The sequence below is a fragment of the Colius striatus genome, chromosome 13 (assembly GCF_028858725.1).
Source record: "Colius striatus isolate bColStr4 chromosome 13, bColStr4.1.hap1, whole genome shotgun sequence".
Classification (NCBI taxonomy): Eukaryota; Metazoa; Chordata; class Aves; order Coliiformes; family Coliidae; genus Colius; species Colius striatus.
This window is the reverse complement of record NC_084771.1, coordinates 16,546,271-16,566,365: the sequence shown is the minus strand read 5'-3', so window position 1 is coordinate 16,566,365 and position 20,095 is coordinate 16,546,271.

The following is a 20,095-nucleotide window of genomic DNA, read 5'->3' as shown; positions in this document are numbered from 1 at the left end:
ATAGTAGTTGGGTAAACAGTATGAAAATGGACAAGCATTTAAACACTACAGAAAAAAAAAAAATTCTTTTGTAGCACAATGACAGTGCAAATAAACCCAATCTAGTTTGAGCTTCACTGAACCCTAAGATCTTTAAAACACCAAAACAAATTTAGGAGACGGCTTCAGAGTCTGTGTGATATGACAAGCTGTATGCCTATAGAAGATTTATTCCAGAAATACCAAAAGTAACATAGCCAGGCTTTGAGAAGCACAAAACAATAATATTGCATTACCTTCCTCTCAAAGGATTTGTTGACCACCCTGCTATAGCAATGTATTTTCCTGTTCCTTTATTTTACTGTATTATCAACCATTAACAAATGTTAGCCTATGAATCTTTCAGATGGTGACAAACGTACTCTGCTGCAAATAGAATTTTATTTCTGCAGGAAAGTGGATATTCAGTTTTATTTTGTGCAAGAAAAGAAGAGAAAGACATGATGAGTAGTGAGAAAGTATAATAATATGGTGAATGAATGTCTTTCACCGGGCTCTGCCAGTCCCCTAATTTTGATTTAACTGTTAGCCTACACATAGGGGCTTTTATAGTAGCTTCAGAAGATAAATAGAAAGCCCATTTAGCACATAGAAGCCGAAAAGAAATCAGGCAGGAAATACATTCTGGACCAAGTCTTCAGCAAATTTCTTGACTTGGGAGGAAGAAAAGGCTTGCTTATTAGTTAAAATAGGCCACAGCCACTTTGGATAATATGCTGTAAAATTCCACACTGACATTTGTGACCTAAAGAATGTATGTTACTATTATATACAGCAGTTAACCACAGAATTTCTATTATAACTATGCTGACAAGAACATAATTTTATTGTATCTGCACATGTAATAAAATAGGCTGGATTGCTGAGATTTGTACTTCTAGGCATCTCTTGGAGAGTTCAACAGATTCCACACTTCAGGGCTTTAGGTGCAGATTCTGACACTGTCTTTTTCTCATTGCTACTTCTAGGGAAGTAATGTGTAATGCGTAAGACTAGGTTGCGTTCCCCTCACCACCTCCCATATAAGGCAACTGTACATAGGATGTCATGTAAATATTGAACTGGTGAAAAATTGAAGAGGAAACCAAATTACTACAAGAAAGCACAAGGTATTTCTTAGTCTGAGTGCTTGTTATTCCTTTCTCTCTTCTACATAGTCTTTACTCCATCTAATACCAGACTGCTTACAAATTCCATCTGTTGGTACAGCAGACAGGTGGTGTTTGGTGATAGGCTATCTTATTTCCTCAACAGTAACCACTTGATGGTGCTGCAAGGCCAAGCGGAACAAATAAAGAGTCTGCCAGACTGCATGCTGAGCAGTGACCCATACAAATACATCCTCTCTCATAAATGCTACTCCTGAGAAAAGGAAGGCTAGCAGAAAAAGTTTTGTACAAGCAGGTGAAAGTCTTTATCTGAGACTTACTACCTAACTAGAGTTGCCTGTTTCATTCCTATTCTGCTTTCCTAACTTTTAAATTACTTGTTTACTCTGTAACTTAGAAGGTGTACTAATGTTAACAGTGCCCTGACACAGCTTTATCGTCAGCAGGACAGTTCAATAAGTAAATAACCTAGACAGTGGCAATGTTCTCTTCAAATCCAACTTTATTTGCTTTTATAGAGCAGTTTACTTGCAGCTAAACTACATGTAACCTGGAAACAAGAAAGAGTACAAGTATGCCTGTGCAAGATAATAGGCATGAAAGTTGTGCTCTTTACCAAACTGACAAAATTGGTTTCATGTTACTGTCTTATATTTTGCAAACATATTTAAAAATCCTTATACAATCTTGTTAGTAGTGTCTCTCCTGACTGCAGTCTGTTACTCATTTTAGTCTATGTGGCAAGTGTAATATAGTGAAAGTAAAACCATGCTGCAGATTCAAGAGGAAGACAAATTCAGATGAAATTTAGTCTGCTGGCAAATAGAATCATATTAATTACTTGTATGACCAATATGCAGCCACATATTATTCTTAATGTTTATAATAATGGATTAAACTGTATCAGGAATCATAAATTAAGAATTGTTAGGTCATGGCTTTTTGTTAATTCTCCACTTACAAATCTGGAAAAGAAAAAAGAAACTAAAACTATTTTGAGATCTTAGTGTAAAATAATTCTGTAGTTTCTTAGGCACACCTTTGTACTAGGTCAAAATGCTTAAGAAATTTTAGGAAACTATTTTGCATTTAGCATACTACTGCCCTTTTAGAAGTAGCATGTAATAGGCTAATAACCATGCAAAACTACATGCTCTCTGGACATCTGTTTTGGGACACTTGATGATCAGACTCTCATAGCTTTTGTAAAGCAAGTTCAAGTCTAGTCTGTTCAGAGACAGACTAGAAATAGGATTGTCCCAAAATCTAGAACTCTGCGAAATTGTGTACTAATGACAGAAAGGAGCCTGGGAAAGGTCAGCTGCATTCACCCAGCTCAGAGTGATGCCATGGTTAGATGCCATTTCTGAGATGGAGAAACACAGGGTATGCTCTAGAAGTGTGTCAAAAAGTTACAAATGACAGTGCTGGTCAGCACAAGGGAAACCTGAATGGACACAGTTTCAGCATTTAAGGTCCAAATATAGTGTTGTGGGCTGTTTCAGGGAAGGGATTGTGCATCTTGAGCTATGCAGAAAAAAGAATACAAGTCAATGTATTCATGGGAATATCAACAGGGGTTATGGATAGAAAATGGGGTTTTTTTGGTGTGGTTTTTTTTTTTTTTTTGAGAAAATAGCTGTCTATTTCATTCACTTTGCTGATACGTGACAAATCTCTTCCTGCAAGGTTTCTTTTACCAGGCTCCCCTCAGTGAGAAAAATAAGCTGTTATCCTGCTAAAACCCTTCAGATTTCACTCAGAAATGTTTCAAATCTTTCTCATTCTCTTAAGTTTTTCTTTGTAGCAGTATGAACTATTGATATCAAAGCAATCACCTAGTCTGTATGTGAACAAAGAAAGGCATTTCACAAGTTTCACGTCATGTTGCAAACAATCCAGACGGCTGGATACTTCCTCTGTCTAATTTCCTGATACCTAGAAAGGAACTGTAGGACAGGAGGTCATTTTGAAAGCTGCGTAGGAGACAACATCATCTCAGTTCACCTGAAACTGAGGTACAAGGGATTAGTCAGGGCAGTGATTACTGGTATGTTTGCCTTTTTTCAGTAAATCAATAATTTTAATGGAAAAAAATCAGTTTTTTTAGTAGCATCATATTACAATGTAAGACAGCTTTGTCAGAGTGCCAAGTGGTTTTGAGCTTCCAGGCTTGTGAACTGCAGTGGTGTTAAACTAAGAGAATCAATTTTCCTTTGAAAGGGACACAAATCTTCCTTTAAGATGACATGGGTTTAGTTTTGTCATCTGGTTTGCAATTCTTAGTGTCCTAATGGGATCCTTTAGAGTCTGTGAGATACTTAGAGAATAGCAGGTAGTAGGAAGTAGCAGATACCTAAGTACAAAGGGAGAACAAGTTTATTATGGAGTTGGGCTCCTGTAAGTTACTTTCTATCAAATCAACATATTGTTGTTTAATGACAGTATATATTCATCATTCTGATGATTTGACAGGCAGAAAGTGTTATTGCCCACTTTGAAAGATGGAAAAAAAACCCCAAAATAGTGGATTGCTGTGTGGATCCTCATATCATCTGCCTTATCACTGACTCAATCTGTCCATGGAAGACAGCATAACTTTTTAACAAAATATACTTAAATTGCTACCCTTATTAGCTGAGAAATCAAGAGATCATGCTTGCTGATTATGGGATAGGAAAGAGAAATGCTATGTTCTGTTGTACTACAGCAGACCATTCCATTTGCCATGTTGCTCTGTTAGACAAATTTTTAGCTCTTCAGAACTCTGAACATAAGAATGGGCCAGTGTATTGGGTTTGTGTTGAGCCACTTATAGTAATGGAGAGGGGCTGCGGTGGTAGCTCATGTAAGAAGTTGCTGAAAAATTTCCCCAGCTTGAAGTCAGACTCATTCCTGGGGCTGAGCCTATTAGGCACCTCTGCCATCCTTTTTTAAGGAGGAGAAGCTAGAAGAGAAGCGGTTGGTGGTGCAATGGGATGGCAGAGATGTAACCGTGCAGATCTCAAGGTCAATGAGGAAAGAGAGGAAGAAGTGTGCCAGAGCAGAGACCACCGTGCATCCTGTGGTGATATGGGGGCTGTCCCTGTGTGAACCATGCAGAGGGAATGGCTTCCCAGAGGGGTTATAACTCTGTGGAGAGGCAGCCCTGGAGCAGAATGTGAGTTGGAGTGAGTTTCTGAGGAGCCGCAGCCCTTGAGAAGGACTCGCACTGGAGAGATTTAAGGACTGTATCCTGCGCAAGGGACTCTGTGTTGATGCTGGGGAAGAATGTGAGGAGCCCTCCTCTGAAGAGGAGGAAGAAGTGACAGAGACTATTTCTGATGGACTAACCACATTCTCTGCACCCCTACACCACTGATAGGGAGGAGGGAGAGATACTGGGAGCAGTGAGTTGAGCCCAGGAAGAAGGTGGAGGAAGGAGATCTTAAAGGGCCAGTTGTATTTTCTTCGTCCTGCTCTATTTTTGCTCTCTGTTCTGTTTCTAGTTGGTAGTGGATTAAACTCATCTTATTTTCTTCCCTAAGTCAAGTAGTTGAGTCTATTTGGCTCAGAACCGTAATCAGAAAGTGAGACCTCTCTGCCCTTGTCTTGATTCACAAGGCCCTTGGTTATCTTTTCTCCTCCCATCAAACTGGGGTTTCCACCATCCCACCAGGGGGGATGGGAGTGTGTGTGCAGGGTGGGTGAGTGGCTCTGTGGTGTTTTGTTATTGAGGGAACTTAAACCATGACAGTCAGTAAGCCACTAGTAGAATTACCTGCTGGTTAAAACAAGTGATGACTAAAAAATATTCCATTTTTTTTCCTTGGCTCCAGATCTGAAAGGAAAAACTCTTAGATTGTCAAGAAGTGACTCATTATAGAAAATAGATCTGCCATCCTCTGCTACTGAAAATATTTCTACATTTTAACATACGCCTGCTTGAAAACGGTTGGCTGAATTTAGCAGTTTTATGTAAAACTGATGTGGAAGCTGCATAGTGTGCACAACAAAAGAAAACCCTTTAAAATTCATTCCTTAGGCTGCCCTGGGACTTTAGGGGGTCTATTTAATTGGAAGTCCTTCGTCCCACTCCAGCCTATTCTAGGTTACAGACTGCTGCATTAGCTTCATGTATGTGTGTATGCTTGTGCATTGAGGTGTTAACCTCTGATATGTTCAAGATATGAGAAAGCTTGATCCAGATGAGAAAATTAAGTGCTTCTGCTGCCTATCAGTGTGTTTGTAGCAAAGACTGTAAATTAGTACTACTGCCTGTGCCTTCCTCAATACTCAGGAGGATGATGAGGAAGAGGAAGCATGAGCTGGGAGAATGAGTATGTGAATGAAATGCAGAACACTACATGCTGGTAGCAGAGCTAGTATGATTTTAGTCAGATTTTCCAGTACTATACCTTTCTCATGTTTCTAGTTCATCTATGTATGGTAAGAATGAATTAGTTAATGTCAATACTGTAAAAATATAAGTCAAGATGTATGTAACTAAGAATTATAAACAACATAGATGAATTCAACTGCACCTGTTAAAGGGAAATGTGTTGCTAAAAATTCTACACATAAAGGATAAAATGAGTCAAAACTAAAACCAAACAATTTTTAACCTTTTTAAGATCTGATGCTCTGTCCAGAGTGTTTAATTTTTTTATTCAGAGCTATAAAAAATAATTACCTTTCTTATAGCTTATGATTACAATCTAAGATATTTTACTATTTGGCTTTTGTTGCTGATGATAGTTGGGCTGTTAATTTTTCTGGATTTTTTTTTTTGTTCTGGTGGTCTATCTTGTTCAGTTTCTCATTCTATTTTCTGCCTACTAAAACTCCTTCATGCTTCCGTGTCAGCAAGTAACTCAGCTATGTACTACAATTTATTGAGGATGTAGCAGTAGAAAAAGCATTACCCTCTTTAGATGTGACATTTCGTGTATTACCTGCATGTGCAGTATTGTCAGGGGTGTAGTTTCTGACCTGCAATGTATTATCTGCTCTACTGACTTTGGGGCTGTTTATCACCAGTGACATATTTCTCTGCAGGAACCTGCCATTCTTCTTGTGCCTGCTTTAGAACACTAAATGCAGACATATGGTCTGAAACTAGGTGCAAATTTCAGAGTGGAATGAAACCAGATTTTTCTTTTTTTAACAATTCCCTTCAATGTTGTCAGCTAAACATGGTGCCTAGTAAGCTGCTTTTGCTACAGTAACAAATATCATGTTAAAGAGCAGAGGCACTGCAAGAGTGAAATTAATTATGTATGCTTTATGCTTGTCCAACTAACCACACTGTACTCCCAATGAAATACTTAACACATCTGTGCCTTCCTAAAGTCAAATAACATCACTATAATTTGAGACTTATTTTGAGCAGTGAAGAAAAGGTTTTGTCACACCTACAGGAAAACTATTCTTATGGAGGGTGCATTTTTTCATTCATTTACTTTGATTGTGTGCTACTTAATTTAATAAAAAATTCTAATTGAGCTTATTGGCAGACTGCCTGATATTTGGCACAGTAGGAATCTTTAGGTTTGAACCTTTGGGGATGTTTTCAGGGAAACTTATGTCTTTTTTGTCATGCTTTATTGTGGCAGACTGATGAGAACTTTTAAAGCAAATGACAGTTGACATAAAATAACTCACATTTTTTCTCCCACTGCTGCTTTTCAGATGATAAATTTCAGATATTCTATTTCATTTAGAATATATGAGATTTGATATGATGATAATAGGTGGCAACAGCAGTAGAATAATTTAGTCATGGAACAAGAGGTTAAGTGTAAAAAAACCTCTTAACAGAAATAATTTCTGGCTAGGCAATCTGTGGTAGATGCTAGAGCAGTATTCAGTATGTGAAGGAGTTAAACAAGATAGACATTATTTAACAGAACAGTGTGTAACATGGTCTATGCAGACATAATAGGGTAGAATTAAGAAATAGGAATATTTAGGCTTTAGACAAGACTATTTCCTGATATTAAGACCTATTCTAGTTTAAATGGTCTCTCAAGGAAAAAGAAAAAAAAAATCCAACCAGCTCCTAGCAGAGAATATTTAACACCATGCTGAACAATATGCTAATCCTCACAGGAACATTACAGAATTGTCAGCAGGATGAACAGGCTGATCCCTTCCATATCTCTTATGTTTAATTTCAATATCTCTTAAAGTTCTTGCTTAGGAGAATATGTACTTCACTGCTTCATTTTCCTATCTTCTTGAGAACTGCTATGTTTGTAGCCTAGAGATTGACCTACTGCTGCAGGACGTCGTCTGTTTGTCTCTCATTGCCCTTGATTTTCACAAGTAGATTTGTCAACGAATGGCTCCAGCTGAAGCATTTGAGCTCAATTTACCTAGTTGCATACTAAGTATCATGTGGTACCAACCAGATGCTTCCTACTGACCTGGAATCATCAACTCTCTCTACAAACAGATGTACATAAACAAAGAGTGTTCTTTGAAGACTTGTCATATCCCCTCTACTCTGCCAGGGAGAAACTAGGGGATTTACGTTAATGTCTGCCTTATTTTTGCATCAGTAAACATGAAGATAATTTCATTTAAATAGAACTTGTGTGAAAAATGAGACAAAATTATTGTGAGAATGATTTGTGAAGTCTTCTTCTAAACTCTTTGAAGCATTTTAGGTGAGATGAAGACCTTCTACTATTCTGCTAGATCTAGGCTGTTACATACGTATGTTTTTCAGCATTGCTAACCTCTAATCTGTACATAAACATATTTTAAAGTATGTTCATGCACTGTGGAAAAAGACATTACATTTTAAACTTTCAGGCTGATGACCTAAATGAAATGGATTAAATTAATTTATTATATAGATTCGAAACAAAATACAGAAATATATAAACTGTATCTAACATTAATGAAAAATCTATAGAAATAGTTGTTAGGAAACAATTCAAATCCGTTCCTTGATCACTTCATGGCATACTAAGAAGGTATTAAATATAATGGATCTGACTCAGAAAGGCTTCATCCAAATACATATAAGTGAGTAGAATTTAGTTTATACCTTAGCTTTATGGGAAAGACATTCTTTGAGTGTCAGGATCTGAATTACTTCTGAAAATTTTACATGTTTCTGATAATTGTGGTGATAAGGAACTAAGAGAAGAGGTTTACTCATCCAAGAACACATGGGAGTGTTTATCATGTTTTTGGTGTTGAATAGCATGCAGATCATCGGAATAAAGACCATAGAGGAAACAGAAAAGTCCATAAAGACCAGGGAAAGTTATAAAACAGATATTCCCAAGCACTGCTGATGAGCAGGCACTTCCTCATTAAGAGCTTGTTACAGTACATATATATAGGCTAAATCAATTTGGTTTATTTTAACAGGGCACCAAGTGCTTCCCATAAAACTTGAAGGCACTCAGTACTTAATTGAAATGAGACACATATAACTTTTGTCAAATAAATATCTAGCTTTTCAGAAATACTCAATTCAATCACACATATGTCACTATATAGAGAAGAGAGCAAATCAAAAGTCTTTTTTTTTTTTCAAAATTCATGAACCTGTAGATGGCTCTAAACACAGAGAAAAAAAAAGTATATAATTTACACTTAGCATCTCAGTTTTGTTTTTTCTTATGTTTTATTATAAACATGTTTACATTGTTATATCTTGGTAAAAGTATGACACTATAAAATATGCATCCAAAGTGATGTACCTATTTTATTTCTCAAGCTAGTTCATATTTAAGTGTAGTTTAAAGGAGGTTATGTCATGCAGTGCTCAATTTTTCCATAACAGGCTCCTTTGTGTGTGTTTCTGTGAAGCTGGATTTCTAGCTTTTGACCTTTTTACTGCAATGTCATTCCCTTCCTTCCCAGTGTGTATGATCTTTGGGTAGCTGGACCTCCATGGGCAATGGCCTGTTGCAGTCTCACACATGTCTGCCTCTATTTCATGGATTTTATTTACTGTGACAAAAGAAAACTGAAAATCTATTTTGAAGGATGTAACCTTGATTCTCCACTGTATTACATACTGAATAATTGCTTACAGCTTTTTCAGGTGACTATCAAACATGGATAATATTTTGGATAATAATAGGAGTAAATATACATGCCAAAGGCAAAATATGCTTATATTACATTCATACAGTTTAATGGGAATCTTCATTAACAGCTAGCGGGAAGCAGTTCCTTCATTTGGACACACTATGAGAATAAAATAAATAGAATCATAACTAAACATTTCTAATAGCTTGACTATTTCTTGAAATATATAGGATCTGTTGGTGGAGGATATAAAAAGAACATTTATTTAATACAGTTCTGTAACTTCATATACATATTTGAGGATGTAAAGTACTACAATGTATTATAATGTACACAAACATCAACATGATCTATATATAATCTCATCTGTTTTAAATGTGATGATTACTGATCACAGCAGACGGCACACACAGCGTAAACAGTTTACTATGCACAAACCAATATATTCTAATTACAAGCCAATAAATTACATATACAATCCAATTAGTTGTCATAGAGACTCTTGTATTTAGCAAAGCTAATTGATCTCTAATTGTAATTTTGATTACTAATTTACGTAGATCATTGTTCAAAGTACCATCTATTTCAGTTAGTTTGATAAATCAAGTAATTTCATATAGGAGAGGGTACATGGATGGCATTGAAGTCCAGTTCCTGACAGTCCTTCTGTGCTACATCATTTTTGCTACATCTCTAAATCTGCATAAACCACAATAGATGTAACTAGAACTTCAGGATACAAAGACTTAGTTCTCAAATGAACATTCACACTTGGTCAAACTAGCACCAGAATTACTGCAAAAAGTCTTGTTCAGAGATGTGAAGAAGGAAAGGAAAGGGTTAGAATCATCCACTATGGTATTAGTGTTTTAAAAAAACAGAATCTATATATTTCTGGGAAAAGTTTAGCATTTCCAGAAACACTAAGTAACATTAGGAAAAACAATTAGAAGAAAAACAAGACTTTTGACAGTAATTTGATTCCATTATCAATTTAAATCCAGAAGGAAGGTGGTAAAAAGGTGGTGGTTTTGCAATTTTTCTCTTGTTCTCTGCTTGTTCAAATTTTATTCCTGAGCTGGGAAAGACAACACAGGTGGCTGCACAAACTGCTGCTCTGGGGAGACATTGCAATCCAAATTCACAGCATAATGGATAGAGTCCAAACGTAAAATCACACAGGGTTGCCTATACAGTACACAGTCTGTAGCGTAGGATGTTGACTGATTAAAAACCAGCTAAGATTACACAGACAGTCTGGGCTTAATGTAGCTGCATTGATTTTGGGCAGATGAAATCCTAAGCAAAGCATTAGGGCAGATCATGTAAAATATTCTGTGGAATTCCCCTGGAAGGTTTGTCTTTGAGTTTTTTACTGAAGGTCCAGAACACTACATCTGTTGCATCTATGCCTGTAACTTAATACTCACTAGGTATAACTTTTTAGATTCCTTAACATTAAAGTCAGCTTTGGGGCTGTATGATGGCTGTATTTAGCCATCAAACTCTCATGTGTCAACTGGGAATTCAGAATGTTAGGATGGAATTTGCTATTGAGTTAGGAAGACACTTCCAGTTCTCTTCCAGTCTTCTTCCATCTCTTTTAACTGCTATAATTATTGCCAATGTTTGCACCATGGGATTTTATCTAGACTACCTGAATTCAAAGTTGTACCTTGTCTTGGCCAATAGTAGATAAGCTTTTATTAATTGTAGAGGTGTTAATCTCAGCATTAGTAAATTCATAGTTAGATATTTTTTTCCCATCTTACTGAATATGCAGAATGTGACTCTCAGAATTGCCTTAAAAGAAGGATGACATTAAAGGGAAATTGATTTCAAAGCAGAATTGTGTTCCTTGCAAGAGAAAAATAATAGTTAGGAATTCCTATCAGAGAAACCTTGAGACCTCCTTACCTTAAAATTATCCCTCTTTCCCATTCTAGTTCAATCTCTGAAGAATATCAAAATGATCTGAAAAAAAACCTCTGCATAAATAATTGATTTCCTTTGCTCTAGATGTGTATTCTTTATGCATAAAAATTTTCTTTTGAGTTTGAAAGGCTGGAAGAGCAAGGAATTTTGTCTTTTGTTTAATAGATGATGGTTTTCTCTGTTGTTTTTCTAGCTGTGCTAAATAGTTCTGGCAAAGGGAAGTTCTTATGCACTGATAATTGATCTTTTTGACCCTGGGCTAGCGATCTGAATTCACATTACAATTTGTTTCTTCCAGATTTCATTTTTAGTTTATGCCATTGTTAGATCTAGACAGTTCTGCCAAATCAGAGGCTCCATGCACAATTTAATAAATCCAGAGGCTCCATGCTCTTTAATAAATCCCCAAATGAAGAGAGAGAACCTCATTAAGAGTGCCTTTGCACATTTCTGAAGAGCAGAGAGGGAGGACCTGAGGACCTCTTTCTACAGAAAGAGCAAATAGAACTACTGTGTTCTTCTCCAAGACAGAGATGCTATACCACACAGATAATGTACATTCATGTACTTGATAGCCAATAAAAAGAGTGGTTATTTCCACAGGTTTCTGCACCAGAAAAATATCCCAGAGTGTCAAGAAAACACATATCCTAGTTTTACTTTAATGGAATTATGTGAAAATTTTAACTCTCAAACTACAGCAAGGAAAACCTGAATTTTACAGAAATGGAGCAGAATATCGAGAATTAGCATTTTGTACAACATGGATAGGTGACTCTTATTATTTTCCATCCACCCAGAACTTGATCCTGTCAAAATAATACAAATCATGATATAAAAATAATCAGCTCATGAAAAAGTTCAAGTTGAGATTTGTTTTTCATTTGCCATATCAAAAAGAGGAAACCTTTTATTCAAGAAGCTGGAGAGTATTTGACATTAATCCTGCTGACATATAGGGAGAATAAATGAGGAATTTTTGTTGTTTATGTAGCATGTTAATGGTTTTGATAACAGCATGAGGATATCTGGCTACTATCTAACGTTAAATTAAATTTTTATGGCCTTAATGCTTTTATCTGCTGCTGTTCTAGCAAAGTTATAAGATTGTGTGTTTGCTAGAAGAGTAAAAATTTAAGTGTAATTCAGACTATGGTAAAAAAATTTCTTCTCTGTAAGTAGTTTCATTAAATTTGTGTAGTTTATTGATTGACAGTCACACATCTGTTTTCCTTTTTCTTTTTTTTTTTTGATCAGCAGCCTGTTTCATTTTCTGTGATACTTCTGTGACATATGTGTAATACTTATCTAGTGACATTAATTTTAAAAGAAAATAATTCATCATACTAAGAGAAAAATAGACAGACAAAAGGCATGTCTTTTTAAAAAAGACATGGTTTTATTTAGCTTTACAGTCTCCTTCAGAAGTCAAAATATGTAACTGTCAGTGAAGATAACAATGTGTCCATATTTTTGACAAAATAAACTAAATGACACTCACTTGAATAATATTTGCCATAATTCAGGTCCCACGAGAAGGACTATTCATGAGTGATGGTAGTTTGGAAAAACAAATGTGTACCCCTTATCTTGTAAAGATAAACCATTGAAAGCGACATACTAACTGCAATATTGATGCAAACTACAGAGATAATTGTTTTGTCAGATATTCAGTCTGATTTTCTACTGCTGACTGATTGAGTACAACTGCTACAATCCAACACTCTCATATGGAAGTTTCATCAATGGAATCTGAGTACAGATAATCTGGTTTCTCGTCTAATTAAAGTCAGTCTTTTGCTTTGAAAGACTTGTATGGACAAGTCTAGATTCAACTGCTTGGTTTTTCTGTTTGGATTTTTTTTTTATTTATAGTTTGAGGATAACTCACTCTTTCTCCAATTAGCTAGTTTCAGAATCCCAAGTTGTTTTTTCCAGTTAGGAAACACGTGTATAATCGGTCGGATAGAGAAAGGCAGACTTTTTTTCAAGAGTAGAAGAGAACAAATATTTATGTTAGACACAAAATATTTAATAAGTTTGGATGTAATTTTCAGCTGCAGGTCAATTAAAAATGAGCAAGAGTTGAAAATATGTTAAAAATTTAAAAATACATCAAGAAAATAGAAAGACAAGGAAGGAGAGAAGGAAAAGGGACTGTCAAGATCAGCATCATGCTCCTCAGGGCAAAATACTTGGAATGCTGATGAAATGCCATATTCAATTCCTCCAATTGTCTCTAATCAGACTGAAGACATCAACATTAGGCCACCTAAAGCAAAGTTGAAGGCTGAGTGTAGCTACCAGAAAAAGGATGCTTAAAAGCTTACACGTAACAATGCCACAGAGTGTCCTGGGACAATCAATGCCCCTAGATTGTCATCTTAAGCCTACACATTTCTAGATAGCATCCTGTATTCCAACTCTACTACCTTGGCTAACCTACCAGGCCTGTGTTCCTCTACACAAAATCACTATGCTGCTGTCATAAATACCTCATAGTACACAATGAATAAGCTACTTGTTACTATTATCTAGATGAAAGATTATACCATATAAACATTGCCATTACCAGGCGTAGGCACTGAGACTTTAGAAAAGTTGCTATTCCAGCAAAATCAAGAAAAAGCAAGCCTCTGAGCAGTTCACGTAAAACTTGAGTAGAGTCTGACCTGTTCAGTCCTGACACCTTGCAAATTTGAGACAAAGCCTATGGTTTCTTATTAGCAATGACAATTCTATACTACTACAAAATATGTATTCTTTTCTGTCACAATACAAAGGTTACAACTTTTAAGCTTGAAGGCTTGTAACCATGAGGAAGTGAATAAAATGTTCATTTTGGTGTTGCCAATATTGATATAACACTTTTAGCAACTGTGAGTAGAAAATTTGGAGTTTCTTTAAGATAATGAGCCTTATATCACTTTCATCATATAAATGCAATAATTAGAGACATGCTCAAACCAAGATAATTAACTTTTATTGCATTAACTTTTAAAATTCTTTTACTGCATTACTGCCACTAGGTGCATTTTTCAAAACTCTATCTGAACAACAACAACCATCAGTGGCTCACATATGTCTCCATTTCTGTCCTGCTCCTGAGCATTTTCATGCAGGAATAAGCAAGGAGCAAGTCTAGTATAAAAAGCAAAGTAGTGCTGTTTTCTGGGGAGCCACCACATCTCTGTAGCACGTGTTTCACTTTGATTCACTTACTCTCTGGATGAAGGCTCATCAACTGTCATGATTATGTTGCATTTATGTATGTCTGTACGGTTTTGTGTAAGACCTCAAAATTTCACTTGCATTTTTCAAGTGTCAAAGTAGATAACAAACACAGTATCCTTTTAATCAGAAGGAAATAAGTGATGTATTGAAGATACTGCTTGGTAATATTCCAAAATTAGTTGAATTTATGTAGTTAGAAATATGAATGGCAGTTGACTAATCTTTAAGACATACTTGTGATGTCAAATCTGTATTTTTCTGACTCTATTTGCAGATTAGCTTTATACTCAGGTCTTTTGGTCAGCTAAAAACAGCCAACAGAGGCATGGTGATCTGCTCTACAGCTTGTGTTTTACACAAAACAATTTCATGGAAAATACACAGAGTAGTGGGTGCTTAAACATGGGATCCTCCCATTTCTTTTGCAGTCATTAGACTTCAATGACATGCTTAAACTAGCCTGTATTTAGCTCAATTAATTTTTATGCCTTAAACTGAAATAAAGTCACTTCTACAGGAAGATGAAGTTCTTTATCATGCACTGTAAAATTGATTAAATGCCTTAAGTATTGGACTCAGATGCCTGAAGGTTTAGTTCCAGAAGTGCCTCTTTCACAAAGGAAGTTCATCCCACTGTCTCAGATGTAAAACATAGGAAGAGAGACATGTCTTGAAAGGGTATCCACATTAAATGTTGCTCAGCTGGGCAGAGAACACAGTGGACTGTTACCAGAATCTCTGAATTTAAAAAAATGTTCTAGTTATTCACTCAGAAACAATTGCATCTGATGCTTAGAAATCGTAGGTTCTAATCAAGGTTAACTTGAAATGCCACAGATGAAGTTCTCTCTCTGTATTAAAAGCACAGGAGTGCCACCAGGTAGAGAAAGATTGATAAGGTCTGTTCAGTTCCCACCTGTTCTTCTATAGATCAATCTGTCATTGCCTCCTTTGATTTTACTGCAACAAAACATAACTTTAGACTTGAATATAAATCTGACTTGCAAAGTTTACCCATTGAAACATAAGATATAAGACTACAAAAGAGAAAGTCATATAACAGAGTGCTTTCTTTACTTAAGCAAATCCTTTCTCACTCCTTAGAGAGTGAGATAGTATAATGTGGAAAGATTGCACTTCTCACATTCTGGAAGAAGTTTATTTGATGTTCTGACAGCATTTATTTGGATCTTGAAGAAATAGGTTATAGGAAGTATTGGAAAAACATTGTATTTGCCATGAATTACTCTCCTTGGAAATCTGTAATATGGAATAATTTCAGTCAGTCAATGCCTTTTTAAGATTGTTTCTGACATCAGATTCTTATTTTGAGAAAGAGACGAGAGTAGTTTCATCAGAAAAACTCATCAATTCAGTCCCCTGGAAGAAAAAACAATACAAACCAAGCAAATAATACTGGGAAAATCTGTAACTGGTGAGAAAGTTCTAGCTAGAGGTACAAGCCTAGCAAATTAAGAAGTCGATGCAGTTGAGCCTATTCATTGTCACCTGTAGGTTCACACAGGGTGCCTTACTTTCTTTTTGTATATATTCTTCATCTGTTTAAGGAATTCCAGAAATTAAGTATCATTTTATTACTTGTTATATATAATAATATATATATGTATTTTGTATATATATATATTCTTCACAGAGCTCATTGAGAGTACAGCTAAAATTAAGTGTTGCGTCCAGACTATGTACTGATTATCTACCTGTGAATATTCCATTGAGGCTGTATAGAGCTATAAGGTTAAATTTCTTGTGTTCATTTCTGTCACAAATGACACAGTGGCATTATAAAGACTAGGGCAGAAAAAAAGACATGTTGTGCCTTGCCATCCTAAATTTCAGACAGTCCTTATGATACTGTAGTGCCTTCAAATATACTTTGGGAGTCTGAGGCAAAAGCAATCCCTACTTTTCACTGTCTGTATGCATTGGTTGACTGACAGTTCCCAGAAGCTCAGGTGACACAGACTATCATAAATTTTTATCTCAGTTCTAGGCTTTAACCATAACCATTGTCATCTGAGAGTCCTAAAATCGGAAAATTTAAAATTTTTGTTACAGAGACACCAGGTTTTGGTGTTGAAAATAATGAATGGAGAATATTCAAATGTGTTGGAAATTATGTCCTTTCATTCTACTTTCTACCAGCTTAAAAATCAGTGTTCCTTACATGCATACAATAGAGTCTAAAGAAGAGACCTGATCATGTAGAAGTTGAAACATATTGTAATGAGATGGCAGCACATTCAAGATAGCAAATGTTTGTAATGAACAACTCTTAGCTTTATTTATCAGTACTCTGGGATATCTAGACAGAGACACTAGACTTGAAACAGGACCATAAAAGTGCAGGTAAGCACATTCAGAAACCCTTTTTCTGATAAGCACAATCTCATGGAGGTTTTTGCATGAGTAAAATGAAAATACTTGATTGAATGATACCAAACAGTAGATAGAAAGCTTGGCAACAGATTATCAGCACTTTGGAGGAAAAAAATCTAGTTATCTTAGAAAAAAAGTTAGTGTGGTGTATTTGGTGGTAAAATAGCTTTGAACACATCTGGGTGAATGTGCATGTGTGGCTCTAAAAAGTCACAGTGTTATTTCAGTCTCATTGAAGGACATAGACATTCATCGTTATAAAACTCTAGTAAGGAAACTACACACAAGTGAGCTTCCTTAAAGATGCAGGCAGTCCAGACAAGGATGTCATTGCATTAATCTACAATCACAAGTTGATTTCATCAAGTGATTTAATATACCATGTATTAGATTCAATTCTTAATGTATCTAACTCAATCAGGTGATGTTTCTGGTTTGAAAGGTGATGCATCCTGATTTAAGTGAGGTGCTGGATGCTGTGGAAGCTACATCTTATGCAGAAGTGGAAGTGACTGATTCACTGAATGTTACATAAGATGCCTCTTATAAGTAGCATCGCAAGTTTAATGGGTAATTTCATTTAGAGTAAAGTCCATTGCATGTCCTTTTTTTTCTCCACTTCAGTTTGAAATATGTGTACTGGATGATAGTTTATTTTCTGTCAGAATTTTACCATTAACATGTTTGGAAACAAAGAGATGTATTATTCTAACAGAAAAGAATAATCTGATCTTGCTATGTTTGTGTGTACAAACACACAATCTGCTTTAATAGCAAACAAAAATGACTACATTTGGTGAGACACAGAATGGAGATGTTTGAGGTAAATGAGGAAAACTTACACTGTTGACAGCTTTAGTCAATTTTGAAGTCTTTGCCAAATTTGTTTTCCTAAGGTAGCCAAAAAATTGGATATTTTTTTTTTTACAGGGAATAAACCAAATTTAATCAGTTTTAAAATCTGAATGATAGATCAGTCAAAGTCAGTCAAGTATCACCCTCAATCTCTCTGTGAATCTTAACATTGAAATTTCATGGATCCAAAAGATGAGAGAGGATGGGGGCCATAGAAATGAATAAACTTTGGCACACAGGGAGAAATAGGGAAAACAAAAAATCTTACTGGTAATATGAGCCAAACAGTCTGCTGTATTTCAGGTTCACAATTTCCTGACATTTTAGGCAAATGTAGTACAATTACTGTAGATGCAATACAGCAAGAAAGTGCTGAGTTTCCTAAACCATTATTATTGCAATGTTTACAGAAAATGTGGTTTTGAAAAATATTTCTGGGTTTTTTTGTGTTTGTTTTATTTGACATTCTAATCGTACTCAGGAAAGGCAGAGACGATAAGGCTTAAAGAAGCTATGCTGCTTATGCCATTCATCCAAGGATCTCTATGCTCTGTGTTATCTTGAAGTCCTATTGAGACTGAATATTTTCCAGAAGACTAATAGGAGTAACAAGAAATACATTCCTGTCCTGATTCTGTCTTTTGCTGTAAGTGGAGTCACAGTGCAACTGAGTATTTTTTCCCAAGGGATCGTAACAGGCAACAACCTGAACAAGAGAATGCAACCCCAGGGATTTTCCTTTTGTATTTCAGGGTAAAACTTCATATCATAACACATTACATTACTAGAACAACACCAAAAGAATGAATCTCCATCTGCTATATAAATATAGCTACAAAATGGCAAGAAGTGTAATTTCTGCATTATCCTACATGTTCATCAATATATGACATATTCACAAGTTTTCTACATTCCATGAGTTAAAGATGGAACTTATTTAACTATACTTAGCTGGAATAACAGAGTAACAAAAAAACCCAACCATGCAGGTAAAATTCTGTTCTTAAAATTCAAACCTAAAATGTTCCATCTTTGTGTTTAGTGCTCTGTACACCTGGTAGATTACAATAAAATTAATTTCCTTAATTCAGTTTGTTCATGTTACTATGAAATAATTTTTAAATGAATGAAGATTATTTTGTAGATGAATACACTTCTGATTTTCAGTTTTCAGACTTGCTTTGGGTTTTAATTATTAAATTTATTTCAGATAACTTAGAACAAGAATATAGAGATTGTGTCTTCTGCAATCTTATTTTATACAAAATATTAAGTTTAAATAAGTAGACTGTTTTTAAATAACAGGGTACTTCCACAATTTAAGTAACTGCTACTTTCCAGATGAAAGAGACAAGGTGCAACTAGGGAATGTGACAGTAAGTCAAGTCACAAAGACAGAGAGATACCCATGAGGCAGTTATAAGTGACACTCTGACCATGTACTTAAGATCTCTTAGGCCTTTACAACTCAGAGTGAATCTTTTACTGCCGAAACCACAAAATTATTGCTACATGAATGTGTTAGACAAAAGCTACCTTTAGAATAGATACATGAAGAGCACTCATCTCTTGATTGCTCTGTACTTATACCCAAGGGAAAAAATATTTTGTTACTAAAACAATACAGTCTGTGCATACTAATTAGCTAAATCTGATCCATGGAAACCGTTTGATCTAGTTTTCAGGAAAGCTAGTCAATGAAGTTAATCCTTAGCTAACTAATAAGCCATCAGATTATTTTATAACTAGATTAAGGAATAAGAAATTGCTGTTTCAGTTTACTCATGTTTATTACTTGTGATACACTTCAACTTGTTTGTGGGCTGTCATTGAAACCACAGTGAAAACCAAGAATTATATTATGAGACGTGCTGGAATTCTAACAGTTTAACTACTGGTTTCTAATATTAGAAAGATTTCTCAATGAGTCTCCAGTTTGTCACCTATGTGTGTACAGATACATATATTCATAATGAGGAATAAAATGAGTTAGAGAGATGAGAGATACCTGATAAGTTCTTTTTTGTCTCTACAGGAATTTTCTTTACAACTTAGATCCATGCTTTTTGGCAGTTAAAGTTGTTAGCCAAGGAAAAAGTACTTCATAGACAAATAAAAAGAAAGTTCTTTGAGTTCCTTTTCTTTACATGAAAGTATACACAAGTAAAAAGGTTCTTAGATATGCATGTTTCAGTAGGCATCGTGTTGTTAAACACTGTGAATGCAAACTGAAAACTTGATATTTTGCTGTAGGGTGTAAGGTGAAGAAAATTTGCCTATGAAGTCAGATACGAGGGATATATAATCTTTTTCTATGATTCATCTTTCACACATTTAGCTTGAAAGAGTAGCTGTGAATAATTCTGCTCTGGAACAAAGTGGCCTACCAAAGTCAAACAACATGAGAGACTTGGACTGAAAATATACTCACTAACAAGACTGGATTGTGAATATAGTGCTCATGACTAGCAAAGCTGCCTGAAAACCTATGTTTT